Source organism: Schistocerca cancellata, chromosome 7, assembly GCF_023864275.1.
Source record: "Schistocerca cancellata isolate TAMUIC-IGC-003103 chromosome 7, iqSchCanc2.1, whole genome shotgun sequence".
Taxonomy (NCBI): Eukaryota; Metazoa; Arthropoda; class Insecta; order Orthoptera; family Acrididae; genus Schistocerca; species Schistocerca cancellata.
Window position 1 is genome coordinate 211,553,982 of NC_064632.1, and position 23,010 is coordinate 211,576,991.

Sequence of the window (23,010 nt, forward strand, 5' to 3'; positions counted from 1 at the left end):
ATATCTCGTTCAGATGATCATGCATTTTCACGCATTTATCAACAAAATGGCAATCTGTGCGTTTACAGTGTTTCGTTCGCAGTAAGTGCACTGCAATATTCTATGCCTCTTACTGTCATTGTAATTGTAGTGTCTAGGAATCCTGCGTACTCAGTTCGCTAGACAAACAATCAAACAACTCGTATTAATGAATTTTATGACAGTTAATCAAATGCAATACAGTACTTAACTTTGGCAACCACACAGATGTGTCGCAAGCAAAGGGCGACATACGAAATAATGTCTTTTCAGTGACTGCTGACCTGTGACAGTCTTCCTGAACTGCTATCGAAGTGCCTTGACGCTGTTATCGAACTGGATCGTCATCAGTTTGTCGCGGCGCTTATGTCCTCTTCACATAGGGGTCCCTGCTGTCGCGTTGTCGTCCTAGAGGGAAGTCTGGTCAACGTGCGATTGGCTGGCTTCTTCTCACAGCCTTCTCTTCCCTGTCGTTCCTGACTGGCGTGCCGGCGCTGTCATTTCGCCGTGACAGTAATCACTCTCTCGAAATGCTGATGGGATGCAGAACAGATATTTACAACTGATAATAGGAAAACAAAACTATTTTACAAAAAATACCATTACCATGGATCCATAAACATATACTTTACGTTTTAATAACTTGTACAGGCACATGCAACCCATCAACAAAATCCTACTCAGTGCAGTTTACGTCTTACGTTTCGTGTATGTGCAGTGGACCTCTTGCTGTCACAGTAGTAGTAGAAATAGCGAAGCAGAATTTCGAAATAGTGGAGAGAGTATGTGGATATAAGCAGCGCTCGAGATGACATTCTTTTTCTCCACATATACTGATATACAGACGAAATCTGCGGGTGTAGCCATAATTTCGAGACAAAGGATTATTATACCGTCGAAATAATATCGGAAGCTACTTACGTTGTGTGATGGAGAATATCATGGTCAATTCCCGAAGTCCTTGCTCCGTTCACGAATGTAGCATGGAGGAATGATTGTCAATAAACTCCTGTATTAGCTCTAATTTCTCATTGAGATTTGACGAGACATATGTGAGAGGTTGTAATATGTCACCTGAAATGTTCTCTCATTTTTCTAGCAGTGAAACTCATGATAGACAACGCCTCTGCTGTAGCACCTGCCACTGCAATGTGTGCAGTATCTCCATACCACTATGCGCCGAATCTTGTGTGCCTTATCTATTAATGTGGCCTGCTGATTCATTTGGTATCCAAGTGAGGTACACGGTCTTACATAGAGTTAGCAGCCCATCTTAATCGCCATACTGCTCCACTGAGTCAAGATAAAATACTTCCAGATTATTTATCGAGCTCAGACTTGTTCATGTGTGCATCTATCGGTGTCAGGAAATGGAAAGTGTCAGCAGATGTATCTGCTATCGAGTTGTAATTAGTGGTGAAGTTTTCACTGTGTATAAGAAAAATAATTGAAACTAGTGCCAGACAGGTTTGTGAGTTGGCTTGCGCTATCTTAGAAACAACTCAATGCTCACTGATTCTTACCAACTATCACTCCAAGACCACCTAACAAAATTGAAGCCCATTTCTACTTTTTCGTATGTAACACGGAATACTAATCAATGGTATTTACTCCTATGTCTGAACTAAACTGTCTGTCCTTGCACCAGTTGATTGTATGTAGTTCGCCACAACCAACTAGTATTGAAACCCTCGTACACAGAAAACAGCATTGTCTGTGAATCGTACATTGTAACAGTATTACCGAATTTGTTTTCTATTCCATTCACATACACGCCTATGTACATGCCTTTGTACATGCCTATTTACATATTCTAATCTCCTTTATACATTAGATATACAGCGGTGGTGGCATAATGCTTTCTTAGTCTTCGTTGAAAATAGTTTATCCAAATATGCCCAGTAGCGTTTTGGAAGGAAAACGCTGTCTTTTCTGTATTTACATGTTTCCTTGAATATTATAAATGTCTGCATATCCCGTGTTTTCTGTGTGAGTATTCCAATGCATGGTCACTTTCAACTGCGATAAAGAGAAAGTGTCATGATGATCTCTCCATTGGCAAAAGATTCCGGAATAATCGCCCATTCGAATCTCCGGGAGGTGACTGCCAAGGACGAGGTGACCATGAGAAAAAGACTGAATAAACCACAAACAACGTTCTACGATTTGGGGAGTGGAATATCAGTAAATGCTGATGAGTTTGTATCCCGAAGCCAAGGTACAGTGAACGGGAGGTTATATTGTAACGGCATCATCGATTTTCTATCGCATTATGCTCTCATCTGCTTTTTTTAACTTAGAGCAAAAGTGGCGGTGGCAATTTTCCTTTTTTTTAAATCCCTTTTCTGCTCACTATGGGAAAATAAAAAAAATAAAAAGACAGCCTCATGGTAAGGCGACCTCTTGCGATAATCGGAAAAAAGGGGTAGCTCCTTCGATCACTAATCAAAACGTCGTTGGTCTCTGCTTAGAACCGCTCCACCGCTTAAATTTTGATTAAAAATCATAAGAAAATAGTCGTCGAATAATTTCGGCATAAAAAGTCATTCTCATTCAGCTCACGGCCTTCTCAAAGAAGGCGGAGAAGCGAACAGAGGTTCAAAGCATTCGCTTGACCTTGAGGTGGGAAACTGCACCTAAAGGCGAAAAATCATCAATGATCAACAGCATGAGGCTGCAGAAAGCAATCTAAACCACTGCGATAAAGAGAAAGTGTCGTGATGATCTCTCCATTGGCAAAAGATTCCGGAATAATCGCCCATTCGAATCTCCGGGAGGTGACTGCCAAGGACGAGGTGACCATGAGAAAAAGACTGAATAAACAACAAACAACGTTCTACGATTTGGGGAGTGGAATATCAGAATCTTGAACGTGGTAGAAAATTTCAAAAGGGAAATGCTAAGGTTCAATCTAGATATAAGGGGGGGGGGGGCGGGGTCAGTGAAGTTAAACTAAAAGAAGACAAGGATTTCTGGTCAGATGAGTATAGGATAAAATCAACAGCAGCAGAAAATGGTATAACGAGAGAGTAGGATTCGCTGTGAATAGGAAGGCATGGAGGAGGATGAGAAACTGTGAAAGTTCAGTGGTAGGGTTGTTCTCATCAGAATCGATAACAAACCAACGTGGACAGCGCAAGCCAACATGAAGAGGTAGAGAAAATATTCGAGAATATTGAACGGATAATTCAGTACGTAAAGGGACATAAAAATCGAATACTCATGTGGAACTGGAATGCGGTTGTAGGATTCGCTGTGAATAGGATGGCCGTGCAGAGAGTGAGTTACTGTGAACTTCAAGAACTTCAAGCGTATCTCTTAGTTCCTTAGTGGTCCCGTGTTCCTCTTCCTTGCGCAATGATTCTTCCTGACTGATCTCTTACGCTTGAGCTTCCTCTTCACCACTACTAGATTGTGATCTGAGTCTATGTCTCCTCCTGTGTACGCCTTATAATCCAGCATCTCATTTCGGAATCTCTATCTGACCGTGATGTAATCTAGGGCTGTTCTCATCAAAATCGACAGCAAACCAACATCGACAGTGCAGAACGACGATGAAGAGGTAGAGACATTATATGAGGATACTGAATGGGTAATTCATTACGTAAAGGGACATGAAAATCTAACACTCATGGGGCACTGGGAAGCGGTTGTAGGGGAAGGAGTAAAAGAAAGGGTTATAAGAGAATATTGGCTTGGTACTAGGAATGAGACAGGAGGAATACCGCTTGAGTTCTACAATAAATTTCAGCTAGTAATAGCGAATACTCTGTTCAAGAATCACAAGAAGAGGAGATATAATTGTAAAGGCCTGGAAGATACAGAAAGATTTCAGTTAGATTACATCACGGTCAGACAGATATACTAGATTTTAGAAGTTGTACCCAGGAGTAGACAGACTCAGATCACAATCTAGTAGTGGTGAAGAGGAAGCTCAACTTTAAGAGACTAGTCAGGAAGAATCAATGCGCAAAGAAGATGAATACGGAACTACTAAATGTGGCGAGTGTGTGTGTGTTGCCTCGATGGAAATGGATGTTCAAATCTGATTGACACAGTGTAGTGGGACGCGAAATTGAAGCGTCACCCATCCACCAGTGTCAGCCCAGTTTGCAGGTGACTATAAGTTTAATTTAGTTTGTTTATATATTTTTCTTATTATTGGTAATAGATGTGAATTATCTAAAAGTTTTGTATTTTTTTTATGTGTTTCATGTACGGAGAGGGCGGCGCAACGAACAGAGACAGCATCTTCGTTGCCGCGACCAGAGAGGAAATTGCTGGCCGCTATACGTCGCGGGTCGACAGCCGAGGAGCAATAGAAGATCCTGGAACCGAGTTGTTGCGTCGTGCTTCTAAAAATTAAAAATGAATTTTTATACTCTTTTTGTACAACAATGACGTCATATAGAGCTTAATCTTGTTGGAAAGTCAGTCCTATTCTGTTAAGCCTCAGGTTCAGAACGTCTGTATGTAGGAAGTTAATAAAATAGTGGATACTACTAAAGTTGAAACACGTGTTCTGAGGATTTATTTATGGAGAATTATGTGAACTGATTAATAGTATATTTGACAAGTTTATTGAATTTTGACAGTGGTCATCGCAACTTTGAATCTAAAAGGTTTAGTCAATGTGTGATTCTGATATCGATTAAGTCAAGATAAAGTGTGTCAATGTAAGTTCTGAGGAGAAACAAACGAAATTTAAATTGAAAAAGTTTACGCAAACCAATTGGCCCGAGTGATGTAATTCTTTGCATACGACTCGACTGATGTTTTACAGTTTCGTTCAAGAACCATTCTGTGACAATTTAAAAAGAATATAAATCATTTTGTAGTGGGTTGTAACTGACGTAGGTGACGAAGTCTGCACATGGTCATATGTCGAAAGAAAATCATTTATAAACAAACGTATACGTTGTTACACTACAACAGGTCGGCGTCCGTCGATTTCGACAGCTCCGATCTGTAACTATTAAAGCAAACTCCTCGCTTTGTTCGGTTAGTTTCAGATACTATTTCCCTTTAACAGATATCCGCGTACCGATGACGCAGCACTTCTAATTGAAGCACCGGTGTTCGAAGGATGTCTGTCTTTCTTTACTGCTACGCACAGCAACTGCACCACTCGGTACCGCAACAACTCCCTTTATTCGAAACAATAAACCAAATATCAGTCGCGTATTCGTGACGGGCTTATAAGGTAACACGAAACTTGATAACAGTAGTTTTTATGCCAGGTTTGCAAATGAATGTTCAAACGTAGATAATACGATATCTTGAATTACAAGTTCCACCATTCAAGCCGATGCCACTTTATAGTCTTGCGAGGATGTTGATTTGTGAAGTACTATAGCGTCGTTAATGCGTCGCTACGGTGCTAATTCAACAACTACTACGTCGTAAATTCAGAGATAATGTATTCTCTAAATAACGTACAGAAAGCGCCGTAATACAATGTTCAATTACCATGCCCTGTTAATAATGTCACTCAATCACCTTTAGCTTCGGCGTTCTATCAAGAAAATAATTATTCACAGTCACACAATAAAGTTCAATTAAATGTTGTAGACGACACGAAATATTAAAGTTATAACTGACTTTATTGAACTTCTGAATTATCTAACCACTGCACTGGAAAGCACACAGATCTGTCATTCAGGGAACTGAAGCTACGATTTACATCAGCAATTCTGACATTGACTACAGCTTCCGACAACACGGCGTACCTGTGAATTCTTCTTGATTGCGTGTATATGTTTCCTACTCAGTCCTATCTGTAGAGTATGTCGGCGTTTGGTATATTGCTGTGTCCTTCAATATTCGTGACGATCACACATCACGACGACAAAGTCTCAGAAATCATTAAGTATCACACGAGTTACTCTTCCCTCTCGTGTAATATCTGTTCCGTTGTCTGACTAAACGGTAAATGTTCAATCACTTTTCTTCAGAACTTTGTAATACGTCAAGATGATACTTGAAAAACTTTAAAATTCTAGATCGGTCTGAAACAATCTAATATCTGTCAATCAGCGAATTAATTTCTCCATTGAAGTAGTGGCAGTGAGTTACATCTCGATGCGGCTACAACTCTTTTCTTGGATAAAGCATATATTTTGAATTCTTTATTTAGACTCTCAAGCTTCGTAGATTAAGTGATTATCTGATAGTCTTCCATTTAGTTCTTTCCGTGGAGTAGGTGTTTTTAATTCCGTTGGTCAAACTTTCAATAGTGTTAATATTTTGTTGCCAGTAGCTACCGTCAAGGTCAGGATAACTAATTTTTATATCTTTTGCTGTCAAAAGGGATGTCATTAGGAGTTCTATATTGGGGTTTTATATAAGGAACGAAAAGATACGCCTGAAGCTTTCTAAGATTATAGCTACTCCGATAATGAATAGCTCAGTAGACAGTTGAAGAGGACTGGATAACTCTAAAAAGGGCAGTCACAGAATTTAGAAAGAAAAAAATGGGAACAAAGAAAGTAAATTGCGAAGAAACCATGGGTAACAGAAGAAATACTTAAGTTTATAGATGAAAGGAGGAAGTACAAAAATGTTCAGGGAAATACAGAAATACAAGTCACTTGGAAATGAAATAAAATGGAAGTGCAGGGACGCTTTGCTGAAATGGCTGAATGAAAAATGTGAAGAAATCAAAAAAGAAGTGACTGTCGAAGGACTGACTCAGCATACAGAAATGTCAAAACAACCTTCGGTGAAATTAAAAACAATGGTAATCCCACTATTACATGCAGACGAAAGGGCGGATAGGTGGAAAGAGTACATTTAAGGACTCTATGAGGGGGGCAGACTCCTCTGATGAAGTGATAGAAGAAGAAATGGAGCTCGATACAGAATAGATAGGGGATCCAGTAGTAGACGCAGAATTTGAAAGAGCTTTGGAAAGCTTAAAATCAAATAAGGCAACAAGAATACATAGCATTCCAACCAAATTTCTGATCATCGGGGGAAGTGGCAACAAAAAGACTATTCACGTTAGTGTGTAGAACGTATCAGTCTGTCGATGCACTATCTGACATTCGGAATAACATCATCCACACAACTCTGAAGAGGCGACAAGTGTGAAAATTATCGCCCAATCAGCTTAACAGCTCTTGCATCCAACTTCCTGACAAGAATAATTGAAAAGAAGATTGAGGACGTGTTGGATGACAATCCATTCGTGTTGAGGAAAGGTAAGGAAGGAGGCAGTTCTGACGTTGTGGCTGATAATGGAAGCAAGGCTAAAGAAAAATCAAGCTACGTTCGTAGGAACTGTTGACATGGAAAAATCGTTCGACAATGTAAAATCGTACCAGTTGTTCGAAATTCTAAGAAAAAAAGTAAGCTATAGAAAAATACAGGTAACGTACAATGTATGTAAGAGCCAAGAGGGAACAATAAGAGTGGAAGACCAAGAACAAAGTGCTCATATTAAGAAGGGTGTAAGACAAAGATGTAGTCTTTTGCCCTTAGTGTTCAGTCTATAAAGCGAAGAAGCAATTACGGAAATAAGAGAAAGTTTCAAGAGTGGAATTAAAATTCAGGGTTAAACAATATCAACGGTACGACTCTCTGATGGCATTGCTGTCCTGAGTGAATATGAAGAAGACGTGATGTCACCGCCAGACACCACACTTGCTAGGTGGTAGCCTTTAAATCGGCCGCGGTCCGCTAGTATACGTCGGACCCGCGTGTCGCCACTGTCAGTGATTGCAGACCGAGCGCCGCCACACGGCAGGTCTAGAGAGACTTCCTAGTACTCGCCCCAGTTGTACAGCCGACTTTTCTAGAGATGGTTCACTGACAAATTACGCTCTCATTTGCCGAGACGACAAATTAGCATAGCCTTCAGCTACGTCATTTGCTACGTCCTAGCAAGGCGCCATTATCATTTGCTATTTATCTTGTGATGCATGTACCGTCAGACCGATGTTCACCAATTACGGATTAAAGTTAAGTATTCCAACAGCTACGACCTTTTTTGCTAAAGTCTAAACTCCCTTAAATGTTCCTGACCTCACGCCAGCCTGCGTGAGCTTAACGCGTGCCTTTCGGCTACCAATCATAGTGGCTTGGCTGTCTTGCCAAGTCACAACTGTTTGGCGACGAGCATTTTGCGATCGTATTGATTTTCCTGATTTACTTGTGTCATGGCTTCGTCACAATCTCCAGATGTACTGTCCGAATTTTATCGCTTGCAGAATCAGCAGTCGCAGGCCTTATTGGATGCCCTTGGACAGCTCGTCCAGGGTCAATGTGCACTGCAAAACGATGCGGCAGCCGCCGCTCCACCGCTCACGCAGCCACAACACGCAGTTGCACCACCTTTTCGTCCTTTTGATGCGGCACTGGAAAGCTGGACGGAGCGGTCACGCCAATTTGGATTCCATCTCGCCGCCTACAGAATTCAAGGTAATGAGCGGCAGCCTTTTTTGTTAGCATCCGTGGGTGTCCAGACGTACCGTGTGATAGTGAAATTATTTCCCCTATGCGACGTGGCAACTCTGTCCTACGACGAAATTTTGTCTGCATTAGTTCCATATTTTAAAGAATCAGTCAATGTAGTTGTGAAAAGGTATACCTTCTTTCGTACAAAACGTACAGCAGGTCAGACTAATAGGGAGTGGGTTGCAACCTTGCTTTTGAGTGTCAATGTGGACTCCCTTATTCAGATACTATGGTGCATGATGCAATTGCACAGAACTTTCTGATGTTCGTATAAGGGAACAGATTTTGAAACTAGTCAATCCCTCCCTTCAACAAGTGATAGACATATTGGATCGGCAGGACACACTTGACTTTGCTCAGGAATCATTTGAAACTTCGCCACTCATGTGTCAGGTTAACCGGCCCGCCGGGCAAGCTGCACAGAACAGTAAACAGTCCTTGCGCCCGGCCGCGCCAAAGCCGCCTGGCTCTCTGCCATGTGTCCCGCGCCAACAAGCAATTGCAGTGAAATCATGCCTGTGGTGTGCTACTAGAGATTCGTGTGAGAATTGCCCATCACGCCAGGCTATTTGCTTTTTCTGGAATAAAAAAGGACATGTTCAAAGTGTTTGCCAGAAAAAGCTCCGATCGGACACTCACAACCATTCCAGGCCCTTTGCTTCGCGTCGGAATCGGAATCGAACCAAGGATACTCAGGCTTGCGACACTCCGCCCAGTGCCACTCTCTCTAACAGTGACTGTGTTCGTCCCACAAAAAGTGTGCGTCGACATCGACGGAAATCCCGTCAGGTCGCAAGTGATTTTGTACCAGTGTCTGTTCACGTTGCACGAGACAGTCGCTCTTGTCGTCAGCAGGACAATAAACTTTTTGTCGACTTGGACATTAACAGCAAAGTGATACCGTTCCAGCTCGATACCGGAGCTGCAGTTTCACTGATCAATCACGACACGTACAAACAGCTGGGCACACCTACGTTGCGTGCCGCAAATGTTAAGCTAATTAGTTATTCCAGACAAGCGATTCCTGTGTTAGGACAGTGCAGCCTTCTTGCAACATACAAGGGACAAACAAAACTTGTGTCATTTTACGTCCTTCGTTCTTCTTCTGCAGTGAACTTGTTTGGTTTCGATTTATTTTAGTTGTTTAACTTGTCTATAGTAAATCAGGTCTTATCAGTGAACCAGACTGTGCCTTCAGCCAGTGTTTCTCGTCTTTGTGAAGAATTTGCGGACATTTTTGCATCGGGCCTTGGTTGCGCTAAGAACTATAAAGCACATTTGGAACTGAAAGTCAACGCGCAACCGAAATTTTTCAGAGCGCGCAATTTTCCCCATGCATTGCGTGATGAGGTCGCAAGAACATTACACGATTTGGAATCACAAGCTGTCATTGAACGTGTGCAGGCTTCTCTCTGGGCATCACCCTTAGTAATTTTGCCAAAACCTTCCGGAAAATTGAGACTTTGCGTGGACTTCAAGGCAACAGTGAATCCACAACTAGTGACTGCAACTTTTCCTTTACCCCGCCCGGAATATCTTTCTGACAAACTGTGCCCGAGTAAATATTTTTCGAAGTTGGACCTAGCAGATGCGTACTTGTAAATACCAGTGGACGACGAATCCCAGCGCGTCTTGGTGGTTAACACGCATCTTGGTTTGTATCGATTCAAAAGACTGCCATTCGGATGTGCATCCGCCCCTGCATTGTTTCAGCAATATCTGCAAACTGTTTGTGCCTCGGTCCCTACTGCAGCAAACTATCTGGACGATATTGTGATCTCCGGAAAGACGGAAGACGAACATTTCGCCAATCTCAGAACATTATTTCAGGACTTGCGACAAAATCGTCTTCGCTTGAGGAAGAACACATGCGTGTTTTTTGCTGGTGACTTACCCTATCTGGGACATGTAATCACTGCCCAAGGCATACATCCCAGTTCCGAGCACCTCCGTGCCATACAGGACTTGCCTTCGCCGCAGAATTTGAAGCAGCTACAGAGTGTGCTGGGAAAAATCAATTACTATGACAGATATGTGCGCCACGCCTCTTCCATTTCAGCTCTGCTTCATCGCTTACGCCGTAAAGGTGTTCCGTTCGTCTGGACGACGGAATGCTAACGCGCCTTTCGCCAGTTGAAATCGGCGTTGCTTTCCAATACTTGCCTAACGCCATTCGATCCCCGGAAGCACCTTTTGTTGGTGGATGCATCGGATTTCGGGATCGGTGCTGTGCTTGCGCACAAAGATGGTTCGCACGATCGCCCTATTGCCTTTGCGTCCAAATTGCTCTCGTCTGCGCAAAGAAATTAATCACAGATCGAGAAAGAAGCATTAGCTCTCGTCTTTGGTGTTACAAAGTTCTTTGGTGTTACAAAGTTTCATGATTTCTTGTATTGTCGTCTCTTTACCATTATAACAGACCACAAACCTTTGACATCGCTTTTTCATCCGACCAAGCCTGTACCTCCACGTACAGCGCAGAAATTCATTCGCTGGTCTATTTACCTCCCGCAGTACCGCTACGATATCTTGTATCGGTCCACTGCTAAGCACGGAAACGCCGATGCGTTGTCCCGTTTGCCCGTTGCTGAGGATAGAGCATTCGATTCTTCCGAACTTGCCTGCATGTTCCTTGATTCGGAAACCGATGACGTGGTCGAATCGTTTCCGACTGAGTTTCGTCGTGTAGCTACATCCACAGCTGCCAACTCTGTCCTTGCTACCGTTTTGCGTTTTGTTGCTACGCAATGGCCCTTGTCAAAGTCACGGATCGAGGATCCGTTGGTTCGCCGATTTTTGGCTCACAAGGAGAGACTTTTTGTACGATGTGGTGTTTTGCTGTTGCGTTCTGATAATGATCAGTCCAGGGTCGTGGTCCCACGTTCTTTGCAGTCCTCTGTCTTACGGCTTCTCCACCAAGGACATTGGGGTATAGTGAGAACAAAACAACTTGCTCGTCAGCACTGTACTTGGTTCGGAATCGATGCTGCTATTACACAAATGTGCTCTTCTTGCATGGTGTGTGCCGAACAACAATCAGCACCACTGCGGAAATTTTTTGCATGGCCAAAAGCCACTTCCCCTTGGCAACGCTTACACATCGATTTTGCTGGTCCCTTCTGGAATGCTCGATGGTTGGTTCTGGTCAATTCATTCAGTAATTTTCCTTTTGTTGTCCGGATGTCTTCCACGACGTCATCTGCCACCATCCAAGCGTTGTCCGCTATCTTTTGCATTGAAGGTCTTCCACAGACTATTGTTTCCGACAATGGCCCACAATTCATGTCCGCAGAATTTCAGTCATTCTGCAAGGCCAATGGTATTCAACATCTGACGTCCGCGCCGTTTTCGCCACAGTCAAACGGTGCTGCTGAACGTTTGGTCCGGACTTTCAAGTCACAGATGTTGAAGTTGGAAGAGTCGCATTCTCGGGAGGACGCATTATTGCTCTTTTTGTCCTCGTATCGCTCTCAGCCCCAAGATGGTCACTCGCCGGCTGAGTTGCTTCATGGTCGCCCTCATCGCACCTTGATGTCTTTGCTACATCCGCCGCATCAGGTTTCTGTGCAGCGGCAGACACTTGCTTTTGCCCCGGGCGACGTTGTATACTATCGCAACTATCGAGGTTCACGGCGTTGGCTCGAAGAGCGCATTCTTCGCTGCCTCGGCCGCGCGATGTATCTGGTTTTGGGGACTTCTGGTGAGTTGCGTCGGCATCTCAATCAGCTGCGCCTCTGTCGTCGCACGGGATCTACCGCTCCCCGTCTGCTTTCAGCGACGGTGCCGTCCGGTCAGCGCCCTGGGGACCCATTTACTGGCTCGCCTCAGCCCCAGGTGTTACCGACGCTGCCTTCCACTTTGCCCCATGGCGACGCGCCGCCACAGCCGCCGCCGCCTGTTCTTCCGCCAGCGACGCCCGAAGTGAACGCGTCGCTGCAACCGCCGGGCGCCTCCCTGGGTCACGCGCCGCCGATCGCTTCCCGTGACCCGTTGTCCTCCGCCATGGACTTCTTGCCCGCTCCGGACCACATGGCGTCTTCGCCCGTCGGGTGACCCGACCCGATGGAGGTCGACCCTTCGGCCCCTCCTGTCTCTATACGGGCGCATACACCGCATGTTGGTGTGCACCCTGGAGTAGGTTTTCAGGCGTTTCCTAGCTCCCCTCGGCCCGAATTGCAGAGTGCGGGTGGCTCAGCCTCGCCTGTTGTTAGGCTCCCCATCTCGTCGCATACGCCAACATGGGGTCCTCCCCACGGCGGGAGGAAGCCTTATAACACAACCGTCCGCCGATTTGCGGGGGAGGAATGTGGTGTCACCGCCAGACACCACACTTGCTAGGTGGTAGCCTTTAAATCGGCCGCGGTCCGCTAGTATACGTCGGACCCGCGTGTCGCCACTGTCAGTGATTACAGACCGAGCGCCGCCACACGGCAGGTCTAGAGACTTCCTAGTACTCGCCCCAGTTGTACAGCCGACTTTTCTAGAGATGGTTCACTGACAAATTACGCTCTCATTTGCCGAGACGACAAATTAGCATAGCCTTCAGCTACGTCATTTGCTACGTCCTAGCAAGGCGCCATTATCATTTGCTATTTATCTTGTGATGCATGTACCGTCAGACCGATGTTCACCAATTATGGATTAAAGTTAAGTATTCCAACAGCTACGACCTTTTTTGCTAAAGTCTAAATTCCCTTAAATGTTCCAGACCTCAGGCCAGCCTGCGTGAGCTTAACGCGTACCTTTCAGCTACCAATCATAGTGGCTTGGCTGTCTTGCCAAGTCACAACAGAAGAATTAAAGGATTTGCTGAATAGAATGAACAATCTAATGGGTACAGAACATGGACTGAGAATAAATCGAAGACAGACGAAAGTAATGAGAAGTAGCAGAAATGAGAACAGTGAGAAACTTAACACCAAGATTGATGGTTACGAAATAGATGAAGTTCAACAAGTCTGCCAGCTAGGCAGCAAAATAACCAATGACTGACGGAGCAAGGAGGACATCAAAAGCAGACTACCACACGCAAAAAGGGCATTCCTAGCCAAGAAAAGTCTACCAATATCAAACACAGGCCTTTATTTGAGGAAGAAATTTTTGAGAATGTACATTTGGCACACAACGTTGTATGGTAGTGTGGGAAAACCGGAACGCAAGCGAATCGGAGCATTTTAGATTTGGTGTTACAGTAGTAGACCTACGATGAAACTTAGGTGGGCTGATAAGGTAGGATATTAGGAGGCTCGCTGCAGAATCGGCGAGGAAAGGAATATATGGATGACACTGACAAGAAGGGACAGGCTGGTAGGACATCTGTTGTAGAGTGTGAAAACTTCAGAGGAAGACACAGATTAGATTACATCCATAAAATAATTCCGGACATAGGTTGCAAGTGCTACTCTGAGATGAAGACGTTGGAACAGGAGAGGAATTCATGGAAGGCTGTATGAAACAAGTCAAAAGACTGAGGACTCAAAACAATGTTCACTACGCCAGATATATGACGACGGTGACATAGCACTTTATGAGAAAAGCATCTAATGCCCTAGACTCTCCACATCAACTACATTTAAAGAAGTAGTTTCATTAATAGGGATCGGACTTAGTCTATTAAATAGATTGTTGTTTCTTCTTAAGATCTGTGGCAAAACAGTATTTTGTTAGAACAGTAACAGTTAGTGAGGATTTTTTCTTAAAATTTATGGAATGATTTTTATAAACAGATTTTTCTTATAATTTCTTATGAAGTAATCGCCTTCAAATTCCATTCTTTTGCCTGCAAGTTGCCAACATGTGACGATTTCCATTAGCGTAGGTGTTTTGATGAAAAAAAATATTTATTATGTAAAATGAATGGATGAAAATGGGGAAGAAATGGCTTTAAATATTTTTGTTACTTACTCTTTCAGTACGAACTTTGTTGTAGAACCCCTTTTTTACGTGTGGTAATAAAAATTCATTTAGACAGAATTAAGCACATTTTAAATTACGTGAACTTTAGCAACCCTCTCATGCTGATAAATTCAAACTAACTGATTAATAACATTTATGACTTTGAAAATTATTTAAATTAAATTTTTTACGTATTTCGGCCTTGGCACATATTTTCTAGATGCAGTGGGTTTTTAAACATTTACTGAATTCTTTCCCGGCGTTAGCTATGGAACACATGACTGTCTCTGTTAGCATTGTTGTTGTTGTGGTCTTCAGTCCTGAGACTGGTTTGACGCAGCTCTCCATGCTAATCTATCCTGTGCAAGCTTCTTCATCTCCCAGTACCTACTGCAACCTACATCCTTCTGAATCTGCTTAGTGTATTCATCTCTTGGTCTCCCCCTTCGATTTTTACCCTCCACGCTGCCCTCCAATACTAAATTGGTGATCCCTTGATGCCTCAGAACATGTCCTACCAACCGATCCCTTCTTCTGGTCAAGTTGTGCCACAAACTTCTCTTCTCCCCAATCCTATTCAATACTTCCTCATTAGTTATGTGAACTAACCATCTAATCTTCAGCATTCTTCTGTAGCACCACATTTCGAAAGGTTCTATTCTCTTCTTGTCCAAACTATTTATCGTCCATGTTTCACTTCCATACATGGCTACACTCCATACAAATACTTTCAGAAATGACTTCCTGATACTTAAATCTATACTCGATGTTAACAAATTTCTCTTCTTCAGAAACGCTTTCCTTGCCATTGACAGTCTACATTTTATATCTTCTCTACTTCGACCATCATCAGTTATTTTGCTCCCCAAATAGCAAAACTCCTTTACTACTTTAAGTGTCTCATTTCCTAATCTAATTCCCTCAGCATCACCCGACTTAATTCGACTACTTTCCATTATCCTCGTTTTGCTTTTGTTGATGTTCATCTTATATCCTCCTTTCAAGACACTGTCCATTCCGTTCAACTGCTTTTCCAGGTCCTTTGCTGTCTCTGACAGAATTACAATGTCATCGGCAAACCTCAAGGTTTTTATTTTTTCTCCATGGATTTTAATTCCTACTCCGAATTTTTCTTTTGTTTCCTTTACTGCTTGCTCAATATACAGATTGAATAACATCGGGAGAATTTGAAAGAGAGTATTCCAGTCAACATTGTCAAAAGCTTTCGCTAAGTCTACAAATGCTAGAAACGTAGGTTTGCCTTTCCTTAATCTATCTTCTAAGATAAATCGTAAGGTCAGTATTGCCTCACGTGTTCCAGTATTTCTACGGAATCCAAACTGATCTTCCCCGAGGTCGGCTTCTACTAGTCTTTCCATTCGTCTGTAAAGAATTCGTGTTAGTATTTTGCAGCAGTGACTTATTAAACTGGTAGTTCGGTAATTTTCACATCTGTCAACACCTGCTTTCTTTGGGATTGGAATTATTATATTCTTCTTGAAGTCTGAGGGTTTTTCGCCTGTTTCATACATCTTGCCCACTAGATGGTAGAGTTTGGTCAGGACTGGCTCTCCCAAGGCCGTCAGTAGTTCCAATGGAATGTTGTCTACTCCGGGGGCCTTGTTTCGACTCAGGTCTTTCAGTGCTCTGTCAAACTTTTCACGCAGTATCGTATCTCCCATTTCATCTTCATCTACATCCTCTTCCATTTCCATAATATTGTCCTCAAGTACATCGCCCTTGTATAGACCCTCTATATACTCCTTCCACCTTTCTGCTTTCCCTTCTTTGCTTAGAACTGGGTTTCCATCTGAGCTCTTGATGTTCATACAAGTGGTTCTCTTATTTCCAAAAGTCTCTTTAATTTTCCTGTAGGCAGTATCTATCTTACCCCTAGTGAGATAAGCCTCTACATCCTTACATTTGTCCTCTAGACATCCCTGCTTAGCCATTTTGCACTTCCCGTCGATCTCATTTTTGAGACGTTTGTATTCCTTTTTGCCTGCTTCATTTACTGCATTTTTATATTTTCTCCTTTCATCAATTAAATTCAATATCTCTTCTGTTACCCAAGGATTTCTACTAGCCCTAGTCTTTTTACCTACTTGATCCTCTGCTGCCTTCACTACTTCATCCCTCAAAGCTACCCATTCTTCTTCAACTGTATTTCTTTCCCCCATTCCTGCCAATTGTTCCCTTATGCTCTCCCTGAAACTCTGTACAACCTCTCGTTCTTTCAGTTTATCCAGGTCCCATCTCCTTAAATTCCCACCTTTTTGCAGTTTCTTCAGTTTTAATCTTCAGGTCATAACCAATAGATTGTGGTCAGAGTCCACATCTGCCCCTGGAAATGTCTAACAATTTAAAACCTGGTTCCTAAATCTCTGTCTTACCATTATATAATCTATCTGATACCTTTTAGTATCTCCAGGCTTCTTCCATGTATACAACCTTGTATCATGATTCTTAAACCAAGTGTTAGCTATGATTAAGTTGTGCTCTGTGCAAAATTCTACCAGGCGGCTTCCTCTTTCATTTCTTAGCCCCAATCCATATTCACCTACTACATTTCCTTCTCTCCCTTTGCTGCTACCGAGTTCCAATCACCCATGACAATTAAACTTTCGTCTCCCTTAAAACTATCTGAATAATTTCTTTTATTTCATCATACATTTCTTCAATTTCCTCGTCATCGGCAGAGCTAGTTGGCATATAAACTTGTACTACTGTAGTAGGCGTGGGCTTCGTGTCTATCTTGGCCACAATAATGCGTTCACTATGCTGTTTGTAGTAGCTTACCCGCATTCCTATTTTCCTGTTCATTATTAAACCTTCTCCTGCATTGCCCCTATTTGACTTTGTGTTTATAACCCTGTAATCACCTGACCAGAAGTCTTGTTCCTCGTGCCACCGAACTTCACTAATTCCCACTATATCTGACTTTAACCTATCTATTTCCCTTTTTAAATTTTCTAACCTACCTGCCCGATTAAGGGATCTGACATTCCACGCTCCGATCCGTAGAACGCCAGTTTTCTTTCTCCTGATAACGACGTCCTCTTGAGTAGTCCCCGCCCGGAGATCCGAAGAGGGGACTATTTTACCTCCGGAATATTTTACCCAAGAGGACGCCATCATCATTTAATCATACAGTAAAGCTGCATGCCCTCGGGAAAAATTACGGCCGTAGTTTCCCCTTGCTTTCAGCCGTTCGCAGTACCAGCACAGCAATGCCGTTTTGGTTACTGATACAAGGCCAGATCAGTCAATCATCCAGACTGTGGCCCTTGCAACTACTGAAAAGGCTGCTGCCCCTCTTTAGGAACCACACGTTTGTCTGGCCTCTCAACAGATACCCTCCGTTGTGGTTGTACCTACGGTACGGCCATCTGTGTCGCTGAGGCACGCAAGCCTCCCCACCAACGGCAAGGTCCATGGTTCATGGGGGGGGAGGTCTGTTAGCATATAATGGTTAAATATTGTCAAGCCGACCTGAACGTTTAATTGTCATTGACAAAACACACTTCACTATACGTTTAAGTTATTTGCTTTAGAAATTGAAAGAACCAACAGATTAACAACTTCAACGTTAATTATCCGCCTATGAATGCACAAATGTAAAACCAGTAATAAATTCAGTCAGCCTCAGGATCGCTGTAAAAGAAAAATATTTCGTAATTCACTGCTACTTTTACATGCTCCCGATTTACGGGTTTGGTTAATTTTATAGCGTAACAAATTTTTAAATGTGCCGCCGCTGCAAATCGTTCGTTCGCGGCACAGCCCAGCAACACCAACGATAATCGCTAAAAGTGCTGAAAATTCTTTAAAGAAATATTATAGATGACATGGGCAAGCTAATTTACATTAGTAATACACAATTTTGATAAATTATAATGTATTTAGTCCATAACAATAATTAAAATTACACACCTTTATAATTTCTACTCTAATGGCAGATACAGACAAAAGAAGTCTACTCATTCATATAATGCTACGTCACAGGTTCCTCTCTCTCTCTCAGCTCTCGAGGGAGACGACAAAGAATGCACATTATGTAGTGCTATTTATACTATTGCTGATTATGATTATCTCTCTGTAATCTTACAACATTATTTTCCTCTGTGGCTATATTTTACATTTTTTTCATCGCAGATATTAACATATTTCGTAATTACATTATGAGTATAGAAATATTACAATCATAAATACATCGAGAATATTATTACAGAAAATATTACGATAATAACCAACGTCCTTTATACAAAATTAAATAATATTTTTTGTTAAACAATTACAGTACATACGAATTGCTTCATAGCGGCGTACATAGTACAATTAAATGTCATTTCAGTTTATTAATAGTGTCTGTGCTGTCAGGGAACGTTACATATAAAGTAAATGCAGATATCTCACAATTCCTCTTTGCATTCTCATAATTTATTCCATGTTCTGCGTTGAAAGGTATATATGCAATGCTTAATTAGGATTTTTGTAGAAGAATATATATACTCTTATTGGCCATCTCCTCAGGCATTAGTTGGTTTCGTTAGCAACCAACAGTGAGTCTGATTCCATCATCCAGCCCTGTAAATGCATGTAAATGTAACATATTGTGCATATAAAGGAGGAGAAACCAACAGCTGTACATTATGCTATCGCTGGAAACAGTAAATACCATAAAATACTTAGGAGTAAGCATCTGGAGTGATCTAAAATGGAATAGCTCCATAAAGTAACTAGTTTGGAAAGCATGTGCCTGGCTCAGACTGATTTGAAGGAATCTTAAGGAAATGTAAGCCTACATACAATGCATTATTAATGAGAGATGTGTTATTTACGGAATGGTGGAAATCTATGTTACTTGTCTGTTTACACTTTTTACTTGGCTAGTCCCATGTTGCCAGGCACAATGGTGGTAGTGCATGCATGCCACTAGTAGCCACAGGCAGTGGGACGATCAGACTCCGGTCACAGAGGCAGGTTGCTTCATTGCGGTTGATCGGATAGAGTGGCATGTTACACAGTACATTCCTTTAAATTCAGCAGTCGGTATGACATATATTTGTGTGAGGCGAGTCAGACACATCTGCTGAGGATGGCGACACAAATGATCATTTTCTGCTGTGTGGAAGCTGGGACTGGTAGCAGGGGAGATAACGTGCCTACACTGTGACTCATTCTGTTACTGGCAGAGAAATTATCTTCCCAGAGGCATGAAGACAGAAACAAGTTGGTGAGCAGGCTTGCCTAGCATTGTGGACATTGAATGTGCAGGAGGGAGTGCCAGATAGTCTGACCCTAAATGTCTTACAGTAAAAAGTGTCTTAATTGTTCACAGATAACACCAGAGTATACTCCCTCCCTTGCTATGTAAGGTCTCCTTTTTTTTTTATACGTACAGAACCATGTTGTGTGGCAATTGGTCACACCGTTATGAAGAGTGCTTCACGCGCTGTGTGTAAACATGCACATGCCGCGCTGAGGCGCTCAGTCTTGGCTTGGCAGCCGTTGAGAATGGAGCACCCGTTGGATGTTACCGCCAAGAGCGAATTGCGCGCAGTTATTCGGTTTTTAAAGTCAAAGGGCACAGCGCCGATTGAAATCCATCGCCAGTTGACAGAAGTGTATGGTGAGTCGTGAATGGATGTCAAAAATATTCGTAAGTGGTGTAGAGAGTTTGCAGCTGGTCGGACCGAAATTCACGACGAGCAAAGGAGCGGGTTACAGTCAGTTTCTGAGGAGACAGTGTTGAAAGTTGAGCAAAGCATGCATGAAGATCGGCGGATCACCCTGGATGATCTCTCCACGTTGGTTCCTGAGGTTTCCCGAAGCACCGCTCACAGAATTTTAACGGAAACATTGAACTACCGGAAGGCATGCGCAAGATGGGTGCCACGCATGCTGACTGAGTACCACATGCGGCAACGATTTGATGCTTCCCGCGCATTTCTTCACCGCCTTGCAGCCGAACAGGACAACTTTCTGGACTCAATTGTCACGAGTGACGAAACCTGGGCATACCACTCTACACCTGACACCAAGCAATAATCACGCCAGTGGCGGCATCCTTCTTCGCAGCATGGCGGCGAGATGGTATGACATGTGCATACAGAAACTGCCACAGCGTCTACAAATATGCATCAACAGAAATGGTGATTATGTCGAAAAATAGCTAAATGTTCAAGCTGTTAACTGATGTAAACCACTGTATAAATAAACAGGTCTATGTGCTTATAAAAAATAGGAGATCTTACTTTTGGGATTACCCTCATAACATGTGCAGCGTTCCTGTAAGCAAAGCTATGTGCAAGGCTAGAAGGAGATGCAGTTCAACTGTCTCTCTACAATTTTTATACGATATGCTTCTGCGCGCTTTTTTAAACATGGTACTTGTATTTGTGATTGTTCAGTGCCACAAGTACACTTGATACTGGGGATCAGCCATGAAAACGACTAAATGCGTCGACGACCAGAAACACATATTTGCTGCCGTTCCTAGTATGCGGCAACCGACCCAAATAATCAATAAATAACATATATATAAGCTTCTCATCTCGATAAGACTGCAACAACACTTGTCTGGTATTCGGATTGGGCTTTACTGAAGCCATAGCCCGATAACTCGAACCCCTGGGTAAGCTGTTAGCAAATATGACTGGCTTGGGATCCTTCGACTGTTGTTCGGCTAAATCCAGGAATAGCTCAGGGATTTCGTTGAGAACAGCCATGTTACACTCTGCTGGCTGCTGTATGTACTTCACATCCTGCTAACTGTCACAAAACATTCTACTAAGGCCACCAGACAGCTAATTCTCCGTGCCACGAATATGTCTAACACTGAATCGGAATGCGAAAATACGGACGGCTCACGGCGCTATGCGTCCTGTCTACTGTGGCCTGGCCAACACCCAGCTAAGACCTTGGTTACCAAACAAAGACGTTCCAAGTTGTAAATAAAATTTAAACTTTTCTAAGACATACAATACTGCGACAATTTCTAACTCATAGACTGAGCAATTGACCTCTACACTGTATAAAGCCCTAGGCGCATGTGCGACAGGATGTCGCTCGCTATTGTTCTCCTGCAGCAAGGCAGCACCTGGTCCAGAGTTGGATGCGTCTGTTTGAAGTATAAAGTCTTTCTCAAAATCAGGAACGGCTAACACTGATGCTGCACTCAGAGCCTGCTTCAAGGCATCGGAAGCAACTTGCTGACTGTCCTTCCACTGCAACAGCACACCCCTACGACGCAACATGTTAAGAGGAACTGCTAGCTGAGCAAATCCTGAAATGAGCGTAAGGAAAATGTAGATCCTCCAAATAAACCGAGAAAGTATCTCTTTTATTCTTAGGCTGATGAAAATCCCTCATGGCCAAGGTACGTTCTGTCTCGACTTCACTCCACTTGCTGACACTAAATGTTCCATGAACGACATTTCTGAACGCGCCAAATTCACCTTAGTAGGTTTAATAGTAAGATCAGTTTCCCTAGGCCTCTCCGAGACCTGATGTAAATGGTCAACATGATCCTCAAATGGGTGGCTATATACAACCGCGTCATCCAAATAGTTGTATACGAAACGAAATTTCCGTTCACCCAATTCAGAATCTAAGAGTCTAGATAAAACGGCTGCATCAGTAGATAAGCCAAATAGGACACGGTTGAATTCAAACAAACTGTAATCGGTGCAGTCATGGACTGTGCGGCTTGTCCCTCGGGCATGGGTGTGTGTGTGTTTGTCCATATAATAATTTAGGTTAAGTAATGTGTAAGCTTAGGGACTGGTGACCTTAGCAGTTACGTCCCATAAGATTTCACACACTTTTTTTTTTTTGTAATCGGTGCAAAAGGCTTTTAATGGTTTCTAATCCTCAGTAAGGGTTGTCTGATGGTAGGTTGAGATCTAACACAGTAAAGACACAGGCACTCGCGAACCACATATAACGACTGTACAAATCCGGGAGGGGCCCTGACTGCATAAATAACTTCTATTTAGCCGGCCGTGGTGGCCGAGCGGTTCTAGGCGCTACAGTCTGGAACCGCGCGACCGCTATGGTCGCAGGTTCGAATCCTGCCTCGGGCATGGATGTGTGTGATGTCCTTCGGTTAGTTAGGTTTAAGTGGTTCTAAGTTCTAGGGGACTGATGACCTGAGAAGTTAAGTCTCATAGTGCTCAGAGCCATGTGAACGATTTTTTAACTTCGATTTAGAGCCCTTTAATCAGCAACAGGCCTATACCCTCCGCCCCTAGGTTTGCACACCAGAAAAATGGGTGACCTGTAAAGAGATGTTGATGGGCTGATGGCCTGATGCAAAAGTTTACCAATAATTTTTCTCTTTTCCTCCATTTTGAGTGTGGACAATCTATAAGTGGTTGGCGCACTGGGACATAATTAGTGAATTGGATTCGATATAGAATACGATTAGTAATCCGCAGACGCTCGGTAAGAACATCCGGAAATTCCTCCGAAACTCTCAGCCAGCGCTCAGTCTCTTCCCTCTTCAAATGAGCAACATGAAACTCCATTTCACTTGTTTGTACATAATTAAGCCCCACCTTACAATAATTGCAAAACTGATACCTCCGACGTCACCTAAACTTAAACCAAAATATTCTGTCTGCAAAATCCAACACA